At 45.0% G+C, this 11,633-nt stretch overlaps 1 protein-coding gene across 2 annotated transcripts in view; it reads left to right on the forward strand.

Moving 5' to 3' along the window:
- Positions 1-227: 227 nt before the first annotated feature.
- Positions 228-11,633, forward strand: part of Tmem200a (transmembrane protein 200A) — a 79,349-nt gene continuing 67,943 nt past the window's right edge. Inside the window, exon 1 of one of the 2 annotated variants that reach the window (XM_050138092.1) lies at positions 228-1,075. The gene's annotated coding sequence lies outside the window, so the exon portion shown is untranslated. Of the gene's footprint in view, positions 1,076-3,941; positions 4,027-11,633 lie in introns of those variants that run through there. The other variant, XM_050138093.1, reaches the window with a different exon arrangement.

An 11,633-nucleotide genomic window follows, 5' to 3' on the forward strand; every position in this document is an offset into this window, starting at 1 on the left:
AACCTCCCAGGATCCTAAAGTAGTTTTATCCCCTTGGGGCTCAGGGCTTGTAATATCCCTGAGGGGGAGGGGAGGGTCTTAAGACTGATTCTGTGAGCACAGCACTTGTGCAGCCGCCAGGGGGACCCCGACCCACCCAGGTTGCATCTGATAAGAAAGCATCCTAGGGGCGTGGGGCCGAGGGTCCTATGGCTTCTGCTTCCAGAAAACACGGAGTGGGTCGGGGACCCCCGGTTCTTATTGGGACAGGAGAGGTGGGGAATCTCCGGCTCCTGTTCCCGCGGGGGTGAGAGGCGAGTGGGTGTGTCCGCTTCCGCCCGCCGTCCTTCTGCTTAAGCCGAGCTCTTCCTCAGCGATACTTTGTTTCCGAGATGGGTTTTGTGTGAGCGCCATCCTGGTTCTAGAAGTGCAACTTTGCAGCCAGAAAGTGGGGCGGCTGTGTTGGGGTCCGGGAGGAGAGGGGCGGGTCCTGCAGCCAGCTCCAGACACCGCGGGGCGGCAGGACCCGCGGAGTTCCCACGGGTCGTGGGCGGCGGTGCGATTGGCACCGTCTGGGTCCCCGGCTGGCGGCGACGCTCCGGGAAGCCCGTCCCCGCCCTCGCCCTCTTGGGAGTGGGGGAGAGCTCAGGAGCTGGAATCCGTCGGGAACCGATCCCAAAACTTTCCCTCGAGCCCCGTGTTCCTTTTGTCTCTCTGGGCAGCGGCAGAGACGCCTTAGTTGCGATCCTCTCGTTCTGGCCCCGCTAGCCGTGTCCCACCGGTACTGTGGGAGAGCAGGGGTGCTGAGTCTCCCCGCGTTCGATGGCGGCGGCCGCGTCCCCCAGATGCGCGAGTCAGGGCGCCCGCACCCCTGCCTGACTCATCCTCCCGCGGTGACCGCACGGCGTCCTCAGCCCGAACAGCGCGAGGATGGGGTGTGAGACCGGGGCTGCCCGCGGTTGCCCATATTCCGCCTGACGCCCCCGACCCCGCCGCCTCCCACGCTGGTCCCCAGAGGCGCACACCGTCGCGACAGCTGTTGGAGCGAAGAACCCCGAGAGGCCACCGAAGCCCCGAGACACGGCGCTCAGGACAGGTGAGGGGACCACCAGGGCGCTGAGGGACTTGCCGAGGTGGGTGGGCAAACCCTGCAGCGGTATTCTGGGCTTCTGTAGCCCACTGTCCTCCCCTCCGCTTTAGCCTGCAGAGTTAGGGGAAACAGTGACTCCCAAAGTTTGGGGAATGAACCAAGTCCGCCATCAGTTCCAGACTTCTTGGTCCCTGGAGCACAGGAGAGGTGGTGCGGGGCAGCCTGTGAGCAGTTGGTGAGCGCCTGGGTCTCTGTCTTCTCCGAGCTACACCCTCCTTTGTCTAGGTTCCAGAGTCAGCATTCTTTGTGAGGATGTCTACGGCGTAAATCTATGGAGGAACAAAGTGTGGGCAGGGGTTCTTAGAACAGTATTTCAGTGTGGTCTTGTCTACATAAGAAAAACGAAGAGGAGAGACAATTATCTGTACGATTCAGCACGACTCTTTTCCCAACAGAGTCTTTCTGCCTTTAGTGAAAGAACTCACAAGGTTTGCTTCATTGATTGTTTTGCAATAATTGATTGTTCACACCAACACTGTGCGTTATGAAGGCACAGGCATTCTGTGTTTGCTGCTTAACAAAAAATTGAAGAGTATGTGTGTGTGAGCGTGAGTATGCGTGTATGTGTTTGTGTGTGTTAAGAATCGACTCTTTGTTCACGGCTAAGCATTGATAATGTCACAGAGAAAGGTAGATACCTAGATACAATTAAGTAGCTTCGATCCGTTCCTGTACTCATTGGTCTCATGGGCAGATACATTTGAGTCACAGGGTTCAGTCCCTGTACACCTTAGTCTGGTGTATTTCAAAACGAAATATGCCTGGCTTGCCTTCTTACCATCTTTTCTTCTGACGACCTTCAGTGTTTGACAGCAGAAACCATTTCAGGAAACGGTAAATGCAATTTGTATCGAACAATTTCCTTTTGTAGTCAAACCAAGTTTCATAGAGTTTTTTTGTTCGTAGATGTCACCCATCGGCGCAAAAGCTGATTCCTTTAATGGTGTACCATTTGCTGCCCGACGAAAACACATAAAATGACCTTTCCTTTCTGACTTGACTGTTGCTACTAGGGCATTTTATCATTCTGCTGGAAAGGAGAGTGTATCTTGAAACTTTTTAAGGCTCACTTAATTTCCACGCTGCTGGTCCCCCACACTGAAGCATCTGCTCGTACCTCCCTGCCTTTCAGACAGCTTCAGGGAAGAACAAACAGTCTTCTGAAAGAAAAACCAGTGCTTCCAATTAAGTGGAAACTCCCCCACCCCCCATGCTTTAACAACTTAATGTTGCATTTTGAATTTTAAAAATGGATACTGGGGTGTTTATAACTTTTCTTTAACAACCCTACCAGATAGCTCATAATTATGGGATAATTTGTAACCAGGGCCATAATTATCTTTGTAGCTAGGCTGGGAAAGCCTACGGTAAGAGAGCTGGTATGTAGGAAGGCTCTGAATGTTAGTTCCAGGGGACTGGCACAGAGTAACTTAACCTGTTGCTTCTGAGGCTTGCCTAGGTAAATACAAAGTATCCATATGATGCTTAGAACCAGAAAGAACTGGATGTTCGGGAGCCCCTGGTGAGGAAGGATTGCTGTCCTTGTCACTTTTATGGTAGTGCAATTTTTAGATATGCCTTTGAATGTGCCAAGAGTCGGATTGCTACATTTGGACTTTCATAGTTTCCAGATTTTGACAATGGTTCATTGCACATAGAAAGACAACTGACGTTGGGAGGAGAGACTCTGAAATGATTGGCTACAGTAATTCTCACCCAAACTCAATAAAAAGAAAAAGCAACTCATATGGTGCCTGTGGAAATAAGGACAAACACAAGCAAATGTCACTTTTTGCATTTCTTTTTAAAAATGAGATTTTCAAAAAGGAAGTGTTCTCGGGAAGTCAAAAGTTCTTACATTGTTTATCATCCAGAACGTAGAATTTAAATTATGAGGTGGTTTAAAAATATATTTCTTGTAGTGTTTCTCTCCCTAAATAGGAGACGGCACAGGCTGTAGTTATCAAGAGAAGTATATTTGGAAAAAGAACTTGTGTAAGGGGAACAAAAACGAACCTGAGATGGGATGAATCCTTGATGCTATCCAGGAATATGAGACTTGCAGTTGTATCAAGTTTATCTGCTTGTCCCTGGACTGAAGGTGGGCGTTGTCTGTTAGTGTCTGATACACACCCAGACACTCGGAAGGCCAATGAGCACTTGGCGAGAGGTCAAACCTCAGAGACAGGAGCTACGCTGGTGAGGAGGAGACTGGTAAACATAGCCCAGGCTTTGAAGCACATCAAGTGTTGGGGTGTCTGTGGACACCAGGAATCTGGTGCAGACTCTGGAGCAGTTCAAGCAGATCCCAACTGGCACTGCTTGGGGAGCTGCCATCTTGACTTAGCTACTGATAATGTAGCATCGGACAAGTTGTTTGGCCTTTCCAGTCCCTGTTGTCCTCCTCTGCGGAGTGACCTCAGACCGGAGACCTTCACATTCTCCTAAATAACGCGACGTGATGTGTTCTGGTGGAATTAAGGATATGGAAGAAAAATCTGAATATAAAGGAGTGCGGTTGTAGTGTCGGGGCTGGAGGGAGCCGGGATATAAGTTTCGTGGGTGTGGGGGAAGGATAATGCCTGACAGCTGGAAATGAAAGCAGTCTAGCCCGGGGCATGTGCTCCATCACGGTGATCCCAGTTGACAGGAAAATCAAAGTGCAAACACCAACTTTCGCTCGGTCTTTGATGGTTGTCCATGAGTTTTCGCAAATAATAGCAATTGATTTTTCCTAACAACCTCCAGAGGTAATTAGAGCAGAAAGGTGATGGAGGCCAAGCTGGTGCTACAAGACATGCTAGCAAAGTGCACTCCACTGCCTCTCCGCAGAACTGATGGCGACAGAAGAGAAGCTAAGCATGCCTTGGAAATTCTGAGTAGAAGGGGAGCGAGAGGTAAGCCTGATGTCTGACTTTAGTGGAGGCTTGAATTTTTTTGGGGGGGGGGAAACCATTTATATTCTAGAAGACAAAAATGTGTAATTGTGAGTTTGAGAGCATCTGGGATGCCTTGGATTTTGACCAATGGTGTTTAGTCTGGTGGCTCCTGTTTCATGCTTTCTCCCCACCTTAGCTCCCTTTCCTTTCCCCTTTCCTGAATGGGGATTTACTTATCACCGGGTCCTTGATGAGACTATTCCAAGGACTCCCAGTGCACTGTAAAAGAAAGGAAATACCCACAGACTATATAAAGGCGAGGATCTTTGAACCAAGACACTGTTGGTGGGATGTATAGAAACAAGTCATTCTTTGAAGACTTTATCATCAGAAAGGAAATTACACAGAAAAGCTAAACAAAAACAAAAACCCAGGAGTGTAACAGAGTAGGAAGATGGGGGCCTGCAGATCCCTTCCTGCTGTATCTACTACCACCTCCTTCTGAACATCATGTTGTAGAGGATGGTCCAGTCCCTTTGCAAATCACTCCTCTTGAGATTTCTGTGAGTTGCTCAAGGATTCACATGTAACTAGATTAGGTCGAAAAGAATTTGCTGGCTGATGTGAATGGAAAGTCTAAAAGTGGAACTTGCTTCAGTTGTTGGTGGAACCTGAGATGCACATGACTTTGTCTAGATTCTTCCTCTCATTTCTTACCCCCATTTCTCTCTGGATCAGTTTTATCCCAAGGTCTTTCTTTGTGAAGAGAAAGCCACTTTCATTAGCTCCAAACCTATACTTTTGAGTTGACCTCTGTAAGGAAGAGAGATCCCGTTTCTTTCAAGTCCCTTTTATACTTCTTTGGAAGGAGTCTGAGGTGCTAGGCTTCAGTGGCCACAGCATCAGTCCCTAGTATGGTAAAGAGTGCTTTGTGTTAGGCTGGGATAGAATCTGTGCAATGCTCTTCCTATGTGTGGTTTTTGGTAGTAGTCAGATGGGATAACGAGGGTTGCTTCTTGACTGACAGTTCTCTGAAGATCACAGAGAAGTGGTCCACAAAGCAAATGATGCTCCAGATAAAAACAGTGCACTTGTTACCATGTGTACTTGTTCTCACTTACACAGCGTACTATGTGTACTTTTGCACATAGGCAAGTCTGGTGTGCAGGTGTGCAAGTGTGTGGAGGCAGTGGTGGACATCGGGTTTTCTTCCTCGCTTACCTTCTCTAGCTTAATATTTGAGCAGAGTCTCTCACTGAATTTTTATTCACCAGTTGGTTAGACTGGCTGGCCAGGGAACTTCAAGAATCTGCCTGTCTCTGTTGCCTTTCCTGATCCTAGCATGGGCTACAGATCTATGCTGCTACACCCAGCTTTTTAAACAGGGGTGCTGGAGATCCAAATTCTTATGCTCATAAATGACAGCAAGCACTTTACCAACAGACCCCCCCCTCGGCCCTAAACTGCTACGAGCATGCTTTAAGTCATTACATTATTTAAGCCTCTGAAAAAGCCTTCTAGAGTGAGAAAACCAAAAGCTGGGGGAGGCAAATAACCACGTTAAAATTTTGTGAGCACTAAGTGGTAAGCCCTAATAGCCGCAGTCTGTGCAATATCATTGCTCAAGGCCAATGTCGCGGTACATTGAAATAGGCCAAATGGAATGGCAGGCTTGGTAGACTTTCTAATAAGCAATCCGAGTACCAGACATCAGTGTCGTTCAGTTGCCATGTGTGCCTGCTCACAGACCTGTCAGACAGGTGCCATGGTGAGGCTCCTGCCAAGTACTCGCATGCACAGATTCTTGGTATGGGACTTGGCATGATAGCAAGAGTCAGGGATGGAGGCAGGACCGGAAGAGTGAACAGGTGGGCAGATCAATGGAACAGCTACTGTTTGATTGTTGATCTGAGAACAGGAACTTGACCATATGGCTCCACTATAAAAATCTTCCCAAGGCAAATCAATAGAATATGGAATGGGCATCTTCTCAGAGAGAGGGGGAGTTGTCAGCCATTATGAGCAAAGAGAAGCTGACATTTGCATTGTGTTTGCTGTGCACCTTATATATAGATGATCTCACTAAATCTTCACCACAGTCCTGGAAGTGTAAGTACGATCTACATCCCTTTTAGAGCCACGGTATGAGGGTCAGAGAGGTTAATATTGTTTGCCTGAACTCCTGGAGCCAGACAAGAATCTGAAGGAATTGGCACGGAATCCCAGATCTGTCAGAATCTGGAAATCACTAGGGAGTTACTCTGGCCTTGCAGGGCAAGGTCAACTTCAAGTCTGAGTGAGAAATGGGGAGTCCTGCGGACATCTGGTTATGAAAGAGCTGACCTTTTAGACTCGTGAGGATGAGATCAGAGCAGACCATGTAAAGAGTTGTCCAGCAGGACCGTGTTTGGCTTTTTTCAAAAAGCATGTATCTAATAGGACGTTCCCTCCAGTAGAGAGTTCCTATCACCCTGCAGGGCGAACACACCAGCAGGTTAGATGCCTGAGAGGTTAGTTTTAGTCACTACTTTCAGTTACAGAGAAGAAAACCTCTGCCAATGGCATGGTCTGCATGGTCTGAGGTTACCCTCAGACACATAAATGTTTTGCCTAGAAAGATGGAAAGTAAGAAATAGACACAGAGAAAGAGACTGAGAGAGAGAAAGCAACCAGTGACATGCTGAGTACAGTAGATACGTGGAACCTTCTAGCTATATAGTATCACCGAAAGTCCTGCTTGAAAGACTGTACTATGAAATATGAATGGCATAAAGCCACTCTGTAACAAACACAAAAGAAAGTTTTTTCGATTTCGATGTATGTGCAATCCACTGTGTGTGTGTGTGCATGCATGCACGTGTGTATGAGAAAAGTCATGAGATACATGAAAGTAACTTATTTGTGAGAATCTGATAATCTGTTTCAGAAAGCTCAAGGAATTTTTCATAGTAACAAGAACGCAGAACTGGCTAGCGTTATGAAATACACAGTTGCAACAACTGAGCATAAATGCTACCACAGAAAGGAATAGGGCATCTGAAATGCAGGTCAGACACCAGAGGCTTCCAGCAGGAGGGAAGTGTGGGACTGTGCATGAACAGAGAAGAAAAAAGAGCAGCAGGAGAAGAAAGAGGGGGCATTTGGTGCTCTGCAGCCAGAAATCACCAGGAACTTCCCTGGGGTTGAACAAATTATTTACCGCTCATTAAAAAGAGGGAGAATGTGCACAGGGGAATGTGAGGTGTTTCAGTAAGGGAGGGCTGGGCATCACTGACACAGTTTTGGCTGCTGTTCAGGCACTCAGTGATTCGGGAATGGAGACTGAGATGGGGATAACGCTGTGCCTGTGTGTCTCCATAATGCTTATCGCTAGAGAAGCGAACCCTGGCGTTGACAGAAGCAGTAGTTGGGATGGAGGAGGTGGATCAGTCAGTGAAATGTGGTTCATAAGCATGAGTTTGTATCCCCATCATGCCTGCAGTCTCAGCCCAGGGACAAAAGGATCCCAGAGGCTTGCTTGGCCAGCCAGGTGGGCCGAATTGGTGATCTCTGGGTTCAGCGAGAGACCTTGTTTCAAAAAATAATATGGAAGGAAATCGAAAACAATTGACACTTGATATCAGCCTCTGTCCTAGAAACACACACACACACACACACACACACACACACACACACACACACAGTAACAATCATTCGATACTGAATGATCAGGAGATATTTTGTCATTACTCAGGTCAGACAATGTTCATGTTTTTCTCCCATTGGATGAAGAGGTTCTTGAGGTAAGGGACCAAGTCCCGTAGCATCGTAAGAGAGTCACATAAATAACAATTGCAACACAATAAACTAAAGCATGAGTGAGAAGAATATTGGAATTTTATGAAACCCAAGTAAAACTAATTCCAGAGGTGCTGAAAAGAAAAAATTTCCTTTTTAAAATTCAGCATCTTTAGGCTGAGATGTGGCATGAATTAAAAAACCCTCAGTCCTCCATCTAGGCAGATTTCTAGTGTCAGACACATTTTGCCTTTATTAGTAATGAGAGTCAGATGGGCCCAGAGAACATATACATGTACACATATTTATAACATGATGGTTAATTCTGAAGAATTATTTTTGCTTTTAATTGCAAAGTAAAGCATACTCTTAATTAAAATTTTGGAAACACATTAAGGATTAAAAATCTATGGAGAAATCTTAACTATAATCCTATAACCCAAAGGCACCAGGAACATTTGGCATTTTCTTCTCCTCATTTTAATGAGTTTTTTCATACTTAATATTACAACCTGTACTGTTTGCTTAGCCTTATGTGTTAAATACTTTCCAAATTCTGGGCAACTTTAATAATGTCTGTGTAATATTGGGTTACATGGTGTGTTATTAACCATACCCTTCTACATGGACCTTAAGGCTACTTCCAAACATTTGGCATTATAAATAGTACTTTGGTGAAACCTTTGTTCTAGCAGGATAATTTATTTTTCTCTTTGAGACAGGGTCTAATCTCTGTAACCCTGGCTGGCCTGAAACTCACTATGTAGACAAGAGGTCTGCCTGCCTTTGCTTCCCAAGTTTAGGGATTAAAGGTGTGTCATCAGACTTGACTATTTCCTTAGTTTTAAAGGAATGTTATGCATTAGTTTGCATTCTATTAGATATAGATTCTCTCTGTCTCTGTCTCTGTCTCTCTCTCTGTGTATGTGTCTGAGCATGAATGTCATGGTTTTCATATGAAGATTAGGGGACAACATTAGAGTAAAATCTTTCCTGCCTTTTTATGATAGCCAGAGATCAAATTCAAGACCTCATGTTTAAGCACAAGTACTTTTAGCCTCCGAGCCATCTTGTTGGTACTTACACACACACGCACACATTTACACATGCACATACCTATGTACATTAATAAATCTAAAAATATTTTAGTAGATTATTTAAGTAAAATATGTGGAGGGATAATTCCAAGAAAGGCTCTACATTTATAAGACTCTTGATATTTAATATTTTACTGATTAGCATAGAAAGTGAAGTTGTGGTTGATGTAGGAGGGACATGCCTTTCACCATGCCCTTCCTACCTGATTGATTTTTGTTTGTGTTTTAATGATATGTGTGTGCATGCATGCAACTGCATGCAAGTGTGTATATTATATATATGTATATAGGATATATATGCGTATAATATAAATATACGGATGTTTGCCTGTGACTGTGTTTGTCTGTGCACCCCACATATGCAGTACCTGAGGAGCCTAGAAGAGGGCACTGGATCAGATCCCCTGGAAATGGAGTTGTAGACAGTTGTGACCCACCATGTGGGTGCTGGAAACTGAGTCTGAGTCTCCTGCAAGAGCAACTAGTGCTCATCACCGCTTCTCCAGCACCTCGTTCATTGTTTTTAAACAAAAGAACCCTTGGTTTCAAGTTTTCTGCTGGCATATGTCAACTGTAGATTTCTTTCTAATATTACCAAATACGCTCTTTTAGAATATAGATTTATCAAACACTCACTGTACTAAACATGTTACAAGTGTTACTGACCAAACAGATAGGAATGCATGAGTGGGAGAATGAATTTTTGAAAGTAAGTAATCTCACCTTCTTTGTGATAAAGGGGATGGTTCCACTACCTGAGCCTGCACTGCATCTTGCCAATAGCTACCATTTTCCCATAAAATAATCTGCAACTGAAATAAAAATTATTTTAGTTTTCTTCCAAAAGAAAATATCATAACTGTCTTATACACTTCAATCAATTGTGGACAAAATCATTTATGTCTATTTAAGAAATAATTGCCTAGAGAATGTTATTCAGTAGGTGCCATTTGTCGCATGTGAGTCCTCTTACTGTGCTCATGTGTGTTTACATGTTCCACAAGTGTACCCATAAAGCCAGAAATCAGCTTTGGGTGTCTTGCTCAGTCATTATCCATCTTGTATTTTGAGCCAAGGTTTCTCACTGAACCTTGAGCTTACTGATATGACTAGGCCACAAAGCTAGTCAGCACGAGGCATCTACCTGACTCCTCCTCTCCGGGACTAGGATTACAGGCATGTACCACTGTACCCAGTATTTTTAATGTGGGTTTTGGGAATCAAGGTCAGTCCCTCATCCTTGGATAGCAAGTGTTTTTATCAAGGAATCCTTCTCCCAGCTTGAATATCTTCTTATACACTGCTGACACAGAAGTCTGTGTAGAAAGATATGTCCTATATATTTATTATTCTCTTAGTGATAAGATGTGAAGGTTCTGATAGCATGCATAAAGCAGTAAGTAAGAACTGAACAGGAAGTTCATTAATTAATAAGTGAGTCAATCAATAGTGTATGCTGGCATCTGCAGATGGGGAAGGGAGCGAAATAAAAGTGGTGACTGAACTTCCTTTTGCCATGGAGGAAGTAGTGATCACAAATAGGCAGAGCAGTCTCAAGCAGTAGGAAGGGCTAAAGGAAAGATGTAATCTCACAAAATCGTGGTCTGGACAGACAGCTGGAGCATCTGAGTTGAGACCTGAGAGACAACGAGAGGCCCAACCCTGTGTCTGAGAAGAGTGGTATAGATTTTATAGAAGATCATTGGGAAGCCAGGGTAAGGGTGTGCTTTGGGTTGTGACAGTGGAGCAATGAAACACAGGAATTGAGGGAAAGAATACAAAATGGTACCTCGCTGTGATCATGACTATCGGGACAGGAGCAAAAGCAGCGATTGTTTAGGAGAGTTTTCTAAAATCACTAGTTATGTTTAAGAAGAGCTGTGCCTCACTCTATGGCTGGAGATATTAGTTATGCAATGTTCACCTTCCAAGTTAAGTATAGACAGAATGCATAAATTAGCATAAGTGAATAGGTATGCATATTTGATATATATGTAAATAAAGCTTCAGTAGAATGTACTAGCTTTGAAGTCTACCAAAGAGCTTTTTTGTTCATCTATATATTTTACATCCCAGCCACAGCCTCCCCCCATCCTTCCCTCCCAGTTCCTCTACCCCATTTACCCCTCCATGCTCCCATATCCTCCTCTTCCATCCCATCCAGGAAATGGCAGGTCTCCTAAGAGTAGCAATAAAACATGACATATCAAGTTGCAGTAAGACTAAGCACCTCGTCATGGGCAAGGTGACCTGGTGTAAGGAGGAAGGTCCCAAAGGCTGGTAAAAGAGTTAGAGACAACTCTTGTTCTCGCTGTTAGGAGTTCCATAAGAGGACCAAGCTATACCACTGTAACATATATGCAAAGAGCCTAGGACGATCTCATGCAGGCTCCCTTGTTGTCAGTTCAGTCTCTGTGAGCACAAGTTAGATGATTGTGTGAGCCTTCCTGTAGTGTCCTTAAGCTCTCTGGCTCCTACACTCCTTTCTCTTCCTCTGTAGGATTTCTCATCTCTGCCTAAGGTTTGGTTGTGGGTCTCTGCATCTGACTTCATCAGTTGCTGGATAATGCCTCTCCGATGACAACTGGGCCAGGCACCAGTCTGGTCATAGGCGACAATCAGTTCAGTCTATTTATCCTCTGTTGCTAGGAGTCTAAGCTAGGGTCCTTTTCATAGACTTGGGAGATTCCCCTGTGCCAGGCTTCTGCCTGACCCCAAAATGCACCCCCACTCCAGCAGTCCCCCCATACA

Source organism: Alexandromys fortis, unplaced genomic scaffold (assembly GCF_014885135.2).
Source record: "Alexandromys fortis isolate MF-2015 unplaced genomic scaffold, M_Fortis_MF-2015_v1.1 scaffold_14, whole genome shotgun sequence".
In the NCBI taxonomy this organism is placed as follows: domain Eukaryota; kingdom Metazoa; phylum Chordata; class Mammalia; order Rodentia; family Cricetidae; genus Alexandromys; species Alexandromys fortis.